Source organism: Peromyscus californicus, unplaced genomic scaffold (genome assembly GCF_007827085.1).
Source record: "Peromyscus californicus insignis strain IS unplaced genomic scaffold, ASM782708v3 Scaffold_23__1_contigs__length_62951481, whole genome shotgun sequence".
In the NCBI taxonomy this organism is placed as follows: domain Eukaryota; kingdom Metazoa; phylum Chordata; class Mammalia; order Rodentia; family Cricetidae; genus Peromyscus; species Peromyscus californicus.
The window spans coordinates 58,509,393-58,524,450 of record NW_026294534.1 but is presented as its reverse complement, the minus strand read 5'-3'; positions in this window follow the sequence as shown (position 1 = coordinate 58,524,450).

Here is a 15,058-nt window from a genome sequence, read left to right as displayed (position 1 = left end):
AATCATCAGGGAAATGCAAATCAAAACAACTCTGAGATACCACCTTACGCCTGTCAGAATGGCTAAGATCAAAAACACTGAAGACACCTTATGCTGGAGATGATGTGGAGCTAGGGGAACTCTCCTCCACTGCTGGTGGGAATGCAAGCTTGTACAACCACTTTGGAAATCAATATGGCGCTTTCTTAGAAAATTGGGAATCAATCTCCCCCAAGATCCAGCTATACCACTCTTGGGCATATACCCAAGGAATGCTCAACCACACCATAAGAGCACTTGTTCAGCTATGTTCATATCAGCATTGTTTGTAATAGCCAGAACATGGAAACAACCTAGATGCCCTTCAACTGAAGAATGGATAAACAAAATGTGGTACATATACACAATGGAATACTACTCAGCAGAGAAAAACAATGGCATCATGAGGTTTGCAGACAAATGGATGGATCTAGAAAAAATCATCCTGAGTGAGGTAACCCAGACTCAGAAAGACAAACATGGTATGTACTCACTCATAGCAGGATACTAGACATGAAACAAGGATGACTTGTCTGCTACTCACATCACCAGGGAGGCTACCTGGAAAACAGGACCCCAAGAAAGACACAGGGATCACCCAATGACAGAGAAATGGAATGAGATCTACATGAACAGCCTGGACATGAGTGGGGGTAATGAAAGGCGAGGGTTGAGGGAAAGAGGGCTTGGTGGAGCGGGAGATCCCAGCTGGATCAACAACAGAGAGGGAGAACAAGGAATAGGAGACCATGGTAAATAAAGACCACATGGGAATAGGAAGAAGCAAAGTGCTAGAGAGGCCCACAGAAATCCACAAAGATACCCACACAACAGACTGCTGGCAGTGGTCGAGAGACAGCCCGAACTGACCTACTCTGGTGATGGGATGGCCAAACACCCTAATTGTTGTGCTAGAAACCTCATCCAACTACTGAGGGATCTGGATGCAGAGATCCATGACTAGGCCCCGGGTGGATCTCTGGGAGTCCAATTAGCGAGAATGAGGAGGGTTTATATGAGCGAGAATTGTTGAGACCAAGGTTGGATAAAGCACAGGGACAAATAGCCAAATGAATGGAAACACATGAACTATGAACCAATGGCTGAGGGGTCCCCACTGGATCAGGCCCTCTGAATGGGTGAGACAGTTGATTGGCTTGATCTGTTTGGGAGGCATCCAGGCAGTGGGACCAGATCTTGTGCTCATTGCATGAGTTGGCTGTTTGAAACCTGGGGCCTATGCAGGATTGTTTGGCTCAGCCTGGGAGGAGGGGACTAGACCTACCTGGACTGAGTCTACCAGGTTGACCTCAGTCTGTGGGGAAGGCTTTGCCCTGGAGGAGATGGGAATGGGGGGGGGGGGTTGGGGGGAAGGTGAGGGGGACGGGAGGGGGGAGAACAAGGGAATTAGTGGCTGATATGTAGAACTGAATTGTATTGCAAAATAAAAATAAAAAATAAAAAAAAAAAAGAAAAAAATCTATGTTCTTAAAACATCTTAAATGCCATATTCTGTAGATATTTGGCGGTTTGAAGGTGACCTATCTAAAATATATCTCTGCTTGACCTAGAAAACATACCTAATATGAATACAAGTTCAATTATAATGTCTAACTACTAACTTCATTTCTTTACATCCTAATAGTTGGTAATAATAACATTCAAGAATTAGCAAATTGCATTACACTGTTAAATGAACTGTATAAGTACAATACCTTGAACAAGATTAGAAATATACGTTCAGTATTTTCTAAACAAAATCAATATCAAATTTGTATCAATATAGAGAATTTGTAAGCTACCTTTTTATCTTATCATATCTATATAAATCTATCTCAAATTTGTAGCAATATACATAATTTATATACAATATACAAAAATCTAATCCAATGTAAAATATTTAAAGCTAGTAGTGCCTTTTAAATGTAGATTCAATAATCTGCCTTTTTATCTATATCATATCTCTTTCCGTTTTTCTTTTCAGAGTAGATTCAATCATATACCCTTTATTCTATCATTTCTTTATTTTTTAAGAGTAGATTCAGTACTCTACCTCTTATCTATATACTCTTTTCATTTTCCGATTTTATAAACAAGAATATTAAACCTAATCTCCTTTGTTTAGCCTTTTCCCTGACCATAAACAATAACAACCTGTAACCAATCATTCTAAACAATGATAATTTATAGGGCAAACAGGATGAGGTTAGCTGCAAAGGTAGTGCTGAGAGGAAGTTAGCCCTAGTTGTTTATGCTGAGATTAGATACAAAGATCAGGAGATGATTTCAGTGCATAAACAACTCGTAAACAAAGAAATGAGCACATGATGACCATTAAAACAATTGGTTGGCTCCTTCTATCCCTTCCTAGGGTTCTGAGGTTTTTGCTATAAAAGAGAGTTACTGCCTGATAATAAACAAGTTCTTGCTTGACTTGACTCCCCACTGAATCTGATTGTCTCTGGGTAAGAGGAAGACTGGGAAACAGGCAAGTGGCTCACTTCCACCTGGGCGAGCGACTCTCTAGCACCTTCCTTACATGGCTGCATGAAAATGATTGGATCAACATCCATGAGGACACTGGCCTCTTCTACCTCAACCAGAGCCTGGACCACAGTTCCTGGGAACAGCTCAGCATTCGTAATGGTGGCTTCCCCTTGCTCACCATCTTCCTCCAGGTCTTCCTGGGGTATGCAACCCAGTGGCAGGACAAATGACACTGACCAGGCTGTGCCCTTATGTACTTCTCTTCATCAATGACTCCTTCCCAGTGTGTAGCTCCCTCAAACCCCAGGATCTCTACACTCTTGGAAGGAGAGAAAAATCCATAAATACCAACAGAATAGCATACAATCCCAATTTTTGAACCAAATTATAAGGACTATGAATCACTTTATTTAAATTTTCTGACTTATAACCTGCCTTTCCTTGTTTGTTTGCATCTGTATAAAATGTGTGGGCTCCAGATATGGGTATTTCCTGAACAATTTGAGGCAGAATCCAATCAGCTCTCTTTATAAGTTGAATTCTATCACTTTTGGGATATTTGTTGTTAATCTCTCCAAAAAAATTACAAGCTCTTTGCCAAGGGTCACTTTATGCCAATAATTTGTCAATTTCATCCTTAGTGAAAGGTACTACAATTTCTGCTGGGTCTATTCCTGCTAATTGATGAAGTCTCAATTTCCCTTAAAAATCAAGTCAGAGGTCTTTTCCACATAGATTTTTAATTTTTTTCTCTGTTTATTTGGTAGAAATATCCATTCCAATATAATATCTTCCCTCTGCATTAAAATTCCTTTAGGAGAATGCCTATAGTGTAAAATAACCAAAATGCAATCAAGCTTTGGATCCACATGATCCCCATGTCCTTCCTGTATTTTCTTTTCCACCAAGGCCAATTCTCTCTCAGCTTCAGCTGATAATTCTCTTGGACTATTTAAGTCCTTGTCACCTTCTAAGGTTTTGAACAAATTACTTAGCTCATCATTTTTTACCCCAACAATAGTTCATAGATGGGAAATGTCTCCAAGTAATCTTTGAGAATCATCAAGTGTCCACAATTGATATCTCCTAATTTGCACCTTTTGGGGTCCAACTTTTTGTAGACTTATTTTATATCCTAAATAATTAATAGAATCTCTTCTTTGCATCTTTTCAGGAGCAATTTGTTATCCCCAACAAGGCATTTTTTTTTTACTTCTTCAAACACTCTTTCCAAGGTATCTGCATTTGAATCAGGTAGTAAAATATCATCCACGTAATGATAAATTATAGATTTAGGAAATTGTTTATGCATTACTTTCAATGACTGTTATATACAATATTGTTACTGGATTGGGTTATTTAGCATTCCTTGTTGGAGAACCCTCCATTGATATCTCTTTTGAGCCAAAAAAATAAAAATAGCAGTTTGCTTTGGACCCTAGCCAGAATTCCCCCTGCAGCTAGAACCTAGCCATAGATGCAGGAAAGTGCAGACAGAGGCCACAGAGAGATGAATGGTGCAGAAAACCACTGGCATTATAGAAACAGTAAAGCTAAGCCTCTCAGCTGTGGCTGCAGCTGAGGCATCAGGGGCCTCATTTCTCAGTAGACATCTATCAGAAAGAAAAGGTTGCTCGTAATTGCCCTAGCACTAAGATTCCCTGAAGTAATGCAAACCCTCTCTGCTAGTGCTAAGAATCCCTGAAGTGATGCAAACCCTCTCTGTTAGTGTGGTATCTTTGCTTCCAATGGACAACTGAGAAGGGGCTAGCCAGCACCTCCAAGGGTGAGTATATTCTGTGGATACTATGATTCCTGCAGTTGTCAACATCTTCCTCAACTGTGGAGCTCAGGCAGAGGCATGCAGGACCTTGGGAGAAAACTGCTAGCCCAAAAAAGGAGGATAAATTTGCCCATTCAAGCAACAACAACAGTCACCTGCCTGATGGCAAGCAGGTGGAGCTATGCAGCATTCATGGCTGCAAAAAGAAATCTCTCTGAGAAAAGCTCTCTTTTCAATCAGGAAAAAGAACTTTCTGAAAAAAGCTTTGTTTTGTCAAGCACTTTTGGTTTCCCCCACTCACACACCAGTGACGAGAGAGAGTGAAGCCCTGAAGAGTCTTTGGTTCTTGTGATATGCTCTGTCTGAGTGCGCATGGACAAACAGAAGCAACCAGCTCAGGGACTGGGTCAGGTGAAAGGTCCAATTAAGGAAATATGCCTGTCCTAATGTGAGCTTAGTGATAACAAAAACCTACCTTGATTAAAAAAAAAAAAAGCAGACTTCAGTATGAACACAAACCACACAGACCTTGCAAACAGAGACAGAGAAAGGACCTGGGGAAAGCTTCTAGAGTCTGAGTCAGATTCAGGGAAAGGAAAGGCCTTACCTCCAGAAGCAGTTTGCAGAGGAACAGAGCCACAGCCTGAGGCATCTGAAGCTCTGCATCTGAGGGGGAAAGAATAAGCAGGAAGAGACAAAGATCTATCAGCGAAAGTCTCTCTGAATGAGCTGTAGGAAAGCTTTGATTTAAGTGCTTTTGTTCTTTTTCACTGACTAGCTGGGGCAAATGACCAAGCCTGAGAGAGGATTTTGGTATCAGGGATTCCTGCCTCGATGTGCACTAATAGGGCAGGTGTGATTCTGATCTGGGGCCAGTATCAGATGAAAGAGAAACATCAACACCGATTAAGGCCAAGTAAGGGAGAACAGAAATCTTTGACTCAAGAAACCTCCCATAGAGAAGAAAAAACTCACTTACTCTTGATTTTTCAATATGAAAGCAAGCCCAGTAAAAGGGAACCAGAAGTTGACTCCTGGACCTGAAAAGAATTATGGGAAATTGAGTCTGAAAATTAACTCATAACAGTAGGCTGATAGAGAAATGCATTCTGGGAAAGGTAGTTTTTTTCACTAAAGATGGCGATATTGCCCAGAAAAACTGTTATTTTAGCTTGAAATGAAGTTTCTTTCCTAAGCATTGCTAGAAAGCTTAGATTTACTTCCAAAACCTGAGATCAACCAAACAATTTGCCTCACAGGAGATAATTAAAAGGACAAAAGCTTATAAAATTGAGTTGTGTTTAAGATTCCAGAGAAACACTGATATCATTTTAAAAATGCTCATTGTAAACTTAAAAAGAAGCTTTTAAAAACTTAAGAAGGGGGAAAATTATTTGATAGTTTGTTGAATGTCAGTTCCAATGAAAAACTGTAAGGAAACAGCACTGGGAGCTGTGCCACTTTTGGTAATACAGACTCCTTTGAGAAAATACCTTATAGTGCATAATAGCTGTGCAGAGTGTTTTTTTTTACTGTAGCTGGATGACAAAGAATTATCTATAAGAGCAATGAAGTTGCTTTGAAATACTTACTCAATACAAAGAATTTAGCAAGGGAACCTGCTGAATGATGAGGTCTGAAACCCCATTCCAACTTAGACAATTATCTTCTACTGATGGGAAATTGACTGTTATGGAATGGCTAGCTGAGCAATTCAGAAAGAGAATATTTCTTAGAAGGTTTTTCTTCCCACTCTCTTTTTAGGTTTGATAACTAACAGTTGACTTTTATTTCTATTTTTTAAATGAAGTCCAAAGAAAATTACTCTCTGTCTTATTGGAAGATAAGGTAGCATCTCTTCTAAATGTTAAGAAATTTTTTTTAAAAATCTCTCCTAGGCATTAAAAAATCTTGTAGCTGTTTGTTAAGTTAGATATTTGCTAATGGTAGCCCTATAGAGAGCTTGCTAAGAGATTCTTCCTAGTGTAAGTTAGTTCTGTTAAGAGTAAGAAGTACAGCTGGGTAGTGGTGGCACACGCATTTAATCCCAGTACTCAGAGGGCAGAGGCAGGTGGATCTCTGTGAGTTCGAGGCCAGCCTGGTCTACAAAGCTAGTTCCAGGAAAGGCACAAAACTACACAGAGAAACCCTGTCTCGAAAAACAAAAACAAAAAACAAAGCAAAAAAGTAAGAAGTACCTTTGCTAAGGTAGTCCTGTAGAATTGCCTTAAGAATATAAGCTTGTAAGAAGTATAAATAAGTATATGCTGAATGTGAGTTTTTGAAAAGTGTAAATGTTGAATGTGAGTTTAAATGCTTAATGTAAATACATGTAGTAAATAGCCATACTAGTTGTAAAAGTAAGTTTACATAAGAAGTGTAAATAAAATAAGATAGAAAACTGTAGGTTTAGAACAAGCTTTAGGCATAAATATATTGTATAGGCTTAAGTAAGACTTAGGTATAATAAGGTAGGATATAGGCTTTAGTTCTAGGGACATGGTGAAGGTTTAATAAAAATGTAATTAAGAGTAGAGTAGGAATCTGAGACGCAGAAAACAGCATCCATAGCAGACTGCAAACTTGGCATTTCCAAAAGCCACCAATAAGAACAAAAGTCAGCTTTAGAGACTGCCAGCTTCAGAAAGTAGCAGTTAACATGAGCTGCTGAGACCCATGGAACATCAATGGAGTACAGGTGGCAGATGAACAAGGGTCTGCAAGCTTTCTAGTGAAACAAAGCCACAGTGAGGAGCAGAATGCAGACTATAGCAGGCAGTGACTTGAAGTGCAGCAAAGACTTCAGACCCCAACTGCCTGAGCAGGTCTTTCTCTTGGAGTTGCAGTCCCTGGCAGCTGGATTCCAAGACACCACAAGAAAGGCAGAGAGCTGAGCAGGTGGCTCAGCAGGGGCACCATGGGAGAGGCCAAGAGCCAAGCAGGCAGCTGGAGTGCTGGAGACCAGGAAACTAGAGCCATGCTCCAGGCTGAACAGACAAACCAGGACTGTAAAAGCTATAAAGGCCTGAGCTAGCAGTAAAAAAAAGTTGCAAGTTCTGTTTGCTTGCTAAAGGAAAGTCACTTTTGAAAGGACTTTGCACCAACCAGCTCTTTTGGCACTAATAGCTTTTGCCGTGAAGGAAAATCTACCCTAAATGGTGATTGTAATTGAAATACCTTTACCCATGAGAATGAAAGTTGCAGAGATACTTGTTTGAACTAAAATTGTTAACTGCAAAAAGTTTTTGGTTGTGACAAACATTTCTTCATACTTAGAAATGGAAATCCGATACCAGAATTTACTTTTTTTTTTTAAATTCTTGAACTTAAAAAAATAAGATAAAACTACAAAAAGGTTTAGGTTATAGGATTCTTCATATTTGGAAGGCTGGTATCATAATTTGTTATTTGAAGTTTTGGGGTTATGAATGGGATTTCATTGCAATGGGACAATTTTGAATTCACTATGCTTATAGAGACTTAGGAACTGTTTTATGGAATTATTTGTGTTAAAAATGGAACTCTTTACATGGAGAAATTTATTTTTTCTACCTAGGCTCAAGATGCAGTTTTGTGTATGCATATATGATCTATTAACTGTGGTGATTCATAAATTGTTTTGTGTTAAAAATGGAACTGTTTTATGGAACTATTTATGTAAAAATGAAATTAATTATAGAACTGGATTGTGTTTCAAATGGAAATGTTTAAATAGAGAAATTTGGGTTTTTTTCTAACTAGGCTTGAGATTTTTAGTGTAAAATTATAAAGAAATGGAGGAATTAATATTCCTCAGTCTATTTAATTTAAAAAGTGTTTTTGTGTTACTTGAGTGAATTAATGTTATGTTTTGTATAGTTGTATTAAGAAATTGTTTTTGGAGAGCCTACCAGCACCCAATTGGATGAAGCAGTGAGTCCTTATCCACATACCTGAACACCCCAGCCCCTAGGTTTTGGGCCCAGGGGCACAACCCTGGGCCCCTACACCACCACCCATTGTAGGTCCTGCTTCAGGCCAGTCTGTAGGCAGACCTCCTGCAGACAGGTCTGATTACCACCATCCCCCACCAGACCCTGTAACCCAAGCCCCACCTCCCTCAAATCCCACCCACCCTCCCAGACTGCGACTTATCCCTGAGACAGAGCCTGCCAGCACCGGATTGAACAAAAAGTTGAGTCTTTAGCTTCATACCCGAACACCCCAGCCCCCTAGGCTTTGGGCCTAGGTGCACAACCCTATGCCCCAACACCACAACCCATTGCAGTCCCAGATTCAGGCCAGTTGGCAGACAGACCTCCTGCAGACAGGTCAGACTACCACCATCCCCCAACAGGAAGAAATCAGTAAATCCCTTGAAAGCCAAGAGAAAGCAATTAAACAAGTGAGGGAAACAGTTCAAGATTTGAAAACTGAAATCCAGACAATAAAGAAGACACAAACTGAGGGAATGTTGGAAGTGGAAAATCTGAGTAAATGAACAGGAACTACAGATGTAAGCATAACCAACAGAATGCAAGAGATGGAAGAACAGATCTCTGGAGTTGAAGATATAGTAGAGGAAATAGATTCATCAGTCAAAGAAAACACTAAAGCCAACAAAGTCATAACCTAAAATGTTCCGGAAATGTGGGACACCATGAAAAGACCAAACCTAAGAATAATAGGGATAGAAGAAGGAGAAGAATACCAACTCAAAGGCACAGAAAATGTATTCAACAAAACCATAGAAGAAAACTTTCTCAACCTAAAGAAGGAAATGCCTATAATGATACAAGAAGGCCACAGAACACCAAATAGACTGGATCCAAAAAAAAGGCCCCTCACCACATACTAATCAAACCACTAAATATACAAAATAAAGAAAAAATATTAAGAGCTGCAAAGGAAAAAGGGCAAGTAACATATAAAGGCAGACCCATAAGAATAACACCTGATTTCTCAATGGAGACTCTTAAAATCAGAAGGGCCTGGACAGACGTTATGCAGACACTAAGAGACCATGGATTCCAACCCAGACTATTATACACAGAAAAACTCTCAATCAACATAGATGGAGTATACAAAATATTCCATGATAAAACCAGATTTAAACAATATCTCTCCACAAATCCAAACCCTACAGAAAGCACTTGAAGGAAAAAAATCCAACCTAAAGAAGTTAGATACACCCATGAAAACACAGGCAATAGATAGTCCCATACAAACAAATACCAAAGAAGGGAAACATACAACACTACCACAAAAAATAACAGGAATTAATGATAATTGGTCATTAATATCCATTAATGTCAATGGTCTCAATTCACCTATAAAAAGACACTGGCTAAGCTGGGTGATGGTAGAGCACACCATTATTCCCAGCACTTGGGAGGCAGAGGCAGGCAGATCTCTGTGAGTTTGAGGCCAGCCTGGGCTACAAAGTGAGTTCCAGGAAAGGCAAAAAGCTACACAGAGAAACCCTGTCTTAAAAACTAAAAAAAAAAAAAGACACTGGCTAAAAGAATGAATATGAAAACAAGATCCATCCATGTGCTGCATATACGAAACACACCTCAACTTGAAAGACAGACTACCTTAGAATAAAAGACTGGGAAAAGACTTTCCAATCAAATGGATTTAAGAAGCAAGCTGGGAGCCGGGCGGTGGTGGCGCACGCCTTTAATCCCAGCACTCGGGAGGCAGAGCCAGGCGGATCTCTGTGAGTTCGAGGCCAGCCTGGTCTCCAAAGCGAGTTCCAGGAAAGGCGCAAAGCTACACAGAGAAACCCTGTCTCGAAAAACCAAAAAAAAAAAAAAAAAAAAAAGAAGCAAGCTGGTGTAGCTATCTTAATATCTAATAAAATAGACTACAAACTAAAATCAATCAAAAGAGATCAGGAAGGACATTACATATTTATCACAGGGAAAATCCGACAAGATGAAGTCTCAATTCTGAATATTTATGCTCCAAATACAAGGCACCTACATTCATAAAAGAAACATTACTAAAGCTTAAATCACACATCAAACCCCATTCACTAGTAGTGGGAGATTTCAACACCCCACTCTCACCAATGGACAGGTCTACTAGACAGAAACTTAACAGAGAAATAAGGGACCTAACAGACAGTATGACTGAAATGGATTTAATAGATATCTACAGAATATTCTGCTCTAACACAAAAGAATATACCTTCTTTTCAGCATCCCATGGAACCTTCTCCAAAATCAACCACATGGTTGGTCACAAAGCAAATCTCAAAAAATACAAAAAATTGGAATAACCTCCTGTATCTTATCGGACCACCATGGCTTAAAGTTAGATTTCAACAGCAACAAAAATTACATAAAGCCTACAATCTCATGGAAACTGAATAATGCCCAATTGAATCACCAATGGGACAAGGAAGAAATAAAGAAAGCAATTAAAGATTTTCTAGAATTCAATGAAAATGAATGTACAGCATACCCAAACTAAAGGGAAACTATGAAAGCAGTGCAAAGAGGAAAATTCATAGCTCTAAATGCCCACATAAAGAAGTTGGAGAAATCTCACACTAGTGACTTAACAGCACACCTGAAAACTCTAGAACAAGAAGACGCAAACTCACCCAGGAGAAACAGATGCCAGGAAATAATCGAATTGAGGGCTGAAATCAATAAAATAGAAACCAAGAGAACAATACAGAGAAACAATGAAACAAAGAGTTGGTTCATTGAGAAAATCAACAAGATAGACAAATCCTTATCCAAATTAACCAAAAAGCAGAGAGAGAGAGAACATCCAAATTATCAAAATCAGAAATAAAAAGGGAGATATAACAATAGACAATGAGGAAATCCACAGAATCATCATGTCATACTTCAAAAACCTGTACTCCACAAAATTGAAAAATGTGAAAGAAATGGATGATTTGTTGGATAGGTAACCCATACCAAAGTTAAATCAAGACCAGATAAACTATTTAAATAGTCCAATAACCCCTAAGGAAATAGAAACAGTCATTAAAAGTCTCCCAACCAAAAAAGCCCAGGACCAGATGGTTTAAGCACAGAATTATACCAGATTTTCAAAGGAGAGCTAATACCAATACTCTTCAAATTGTTCCACACAATAGAAACAGAAGGAACATTACCAAATTCTTTTTATGAGGCTACAGTTACCCTGATACCCAAACCACACAAACGTGAAAAAAATAAAGAGAATTACAGACCAGTCTCCCTCATGAACACTGATGCAAAGACTCAATAAAATACTGGCTAACTGAATCTAGGAACACATCAAAAAAATTATTCACCGTGACCAAGTAACCTTCATTCCAGGGATGCAAGGATGGTTCAACATGTAAAAAAATCTGTCAATGTAATACACCATATAAAGAAACTGAAAGAAAAAAACCACATGATCATCTCATTAGATGCTGAAAAGGCCTTTGACAAAATCCAACACCCCTTCATATAAAGGTTATAGAGACATCAGGAATACAAGGAACATACCTAAACATAATAAAGGCAATTTACTGCAAGCCAACAGCCAACATCAAATTAAATGGAGAGAAACTCAAAGTGATTCCACTAAACTCAGGAATAAGACAAGGCTGTCTACTCTCCCCATACTTATTCAACATAGTACTTGAAGTTCTAGCTAGAGCAATAAGACAACAAAAGGAGATCAAGGAGATACAAATTGAAAAGGAAGAAGTCAAACTATTTGCAGCCGACATGATAGTGTACATAAGTGACCCCAAAAATTCTACCAGGGAAATCCTACAGCTGATAAACTCCTTCAGTAAGGTGTCAAGACACAAGATTAACTCAAAAAATTCAGGAGCCCTCCTATATACAAATGATAAATGGGCTCAGAAATCAGAGAAACATTCACCCTTTACAATAGCCACAAATGATATAAAATATGTTGGGGTAACTCTAACTAAGCAACTGAAAGACCTGTATGATAAAAACTTTAAGTCTCTAAAGGAAGAAATAGAAGAAGATATCAGAAAATGGAAAGATCTTCCATGCTCATGGATTGGTAGAATTAACATAGCAAAAATGGCAATCTTACCAAAAGCAATCTTCAGATCCAATGCAATCCCCATCAAAATCCCAACACAATTCTTCACAGACTTGGAAAGAACAATACTTAACTTTATATGGAAAAACAAGAAACCTAGGATAGCTAAAATAATCCTGTATAATAAAGCAACCTCTGATGGCATCATTATCCTTGACCTCAAGCTCTACTATAGAGCTCTAGTAGTAAAAACAGCTTGGTACTGGCATAAAAACCAACATGTGGACCAATGGAATCAAATTGAAGACCCTGACATTAATCCGAACACCTATGAACATATAATTTTTCACAAAGAAGCCAAAACTGTACCATGGAAAAAAGAAAGCATCTTCAACAAATGGTGCTGGCATAACTAGCTGTCAACATGTAAAAGATTGCAAATAGATCCATATCTGTCTCCATGCACAAAACTCAAGTCTAAGTAGATCAAAGACTTCAACATAAATCCAGTTACGCTCAACTTGATAAAAGAGAAAGTAGGAAATAATCTGGAATGCATTGTCACAGGAGATCACTTCCTAAATATAACACCAGTACCATAGACACTGAGAGCAACAACTAATAAATGGCACATCCTGAAACGGAGAAGCTTTTGCAGAGCAAAGGACACAGTAAATAAGACAAAATGACAGCCTACAGAATGGGAAAAGATCTTCACCAACCCCACATCTGACAGAGGGCTGATCTCCAAAATATATAAAGAACTCAAAAAGCTAGACTTCAAAATACTGAACAATCCAATTTAAAAATGCTCTACAGAGTTTAACAGAGAATTCTCAACAGAAGAATCTCAAATGACTGAAAGACATTTAAGGAATTGCTCAACATTCTTAGTCATCAGGGAAATGCAAATCAAAATGACTCTGAGATACCATCTTACATCTGTCAGAATGGCTAAGATCAAAAACACTGAAGACAGCTTATATTGGAGAGGATGTGGAGCAAGGAGAACACTCCTCCACTGTTGGTGGGAATGCAAACTTGTATAGCCACTCTGGAAATCAGTATGACGGTTTCTCAGAAAATTGGGAATAAGTCTTCCTCAAGACCCAGTTATACCACTCTTGGGCATATACCCAAGGAATGCTCAATCTTACCACAAGGACACATGCTCAACTATGTTCCTAGCACCCTTATTTGTAATAGCCAGAACCTGGAAACAACCTAGATGCTCCTCAACTGAAGAATGGATAAAGAAAATGTGGCACACATATACCCAATAGAGTACTGCTCAGCAGTAAAACAAACAAACAAACAAACAAACAAACAAACAATGATATCATGAAATTTGTAGGCAAATGGATGGAACTAGAAAACATCATCTTGAGTGAGGTAACCCAGACTCAGAAGGACAAATATAGTATGTACCCTCTCATAAATGGATACTAGATGTGAGGGGAGGGAGGGCCAAACTGCAATTCACAGTTCCAGAGAAGCTTGCTAACAGGGAAAGACCCTAGGAGGGACACGTGGATGGCCCAGTGAAGGAGAAGTGGATGAGATGTACATGATGGGACTGGGTGTGGTGGGTTGCAGAGGGCAAAGAGTGGGGGATGAGAACATAGGGAAATGGAAGGGTCAAGCTTGAACAGGTACAGAGTGGTAGGAGTGGGAGGGAGATACCATGATAGATGAGGACATAATGGAAATAGGAAGAGTCAGGGTTCTGGGCAGGCGCTCAGGAAGCCCCAAGAATGACCCCACCTTGGTCTGCTGGCAGTGGTCCAGAGGGTGCCTGTACTGGTCTACTCTGGTGACTGGTCTAGCGAATAACCTAACTGTCATCATAGAGCCTTTGTCCAGTGACTGATTGAGGCAGATGCAGAGATCCAGCGAGGCACCAGGCTAAGCTCTGGGAATCCAATCAGTGAGAGAGAGAGGAGGGATTCTGCAGGTAGGGGACATTGAGATCATGATGGGAGGATGGGCAGAGATGACTGGCCACGGTAGTGGAAGCCCTTGAACTGTAAATTGGTGGTTGTGGAGCCCCCATGGGACTGGACTAGTCCCTCTGGATATGGAAGACAGTTGTTTGGCTCAAACTCTTTGGGGGAGCACCCAGGCAGGGGGATTGGGATCCATCCCTGGTGCATGGGCAGGCTTTTGGGAGACCAGTGCTGTTGGTGTGATGCCTTGTGCAGCCTTGGTACAGTGGGGAGGGGCTTGGACCTGCCTAGGCTCCGTGTGCCAGGCTTTGCTGATTCCCCATGGAAGACCTTGATTTGGGGGATGTGGTAATTGGGGTGGCTTGGGAGAGAAGGCTAGGTGGTGGGAGGAGGGAGGAGGTGGAATCTGTGGATGTGGGATATGTAGAGTGAGTCAAACATTTCTTAATAAAGAAAAATGAAAAAAATTGCAAAAAACAAAAAAAACAAATAAAAGAAATTATTTTTGAGTGTAGATTAGTAGGAATTATAATTGTGAATAGTAATGATTATGTTAGAGTTATTATGTTAAATATTGATAATGATGCACCAAGATTTGGTGAAGTTAAGGACGAATTTAAGTTTGATGTGAATACAACAGAAGTTTATCCTACATTTTGTTAGCAAGAAAGTCAAATATTTCTATTAAGAGTTTGCTTTAAGATGTAAGATTAAAATAATTATAACTATGTATAGCAATATTTATTTTAGAATTATGTTAATCTGTTAATATTAATGATGAAGCTATGGGAGTTTTTAAGTTTGATGCAGTTGCATCAAGAACTTTTTG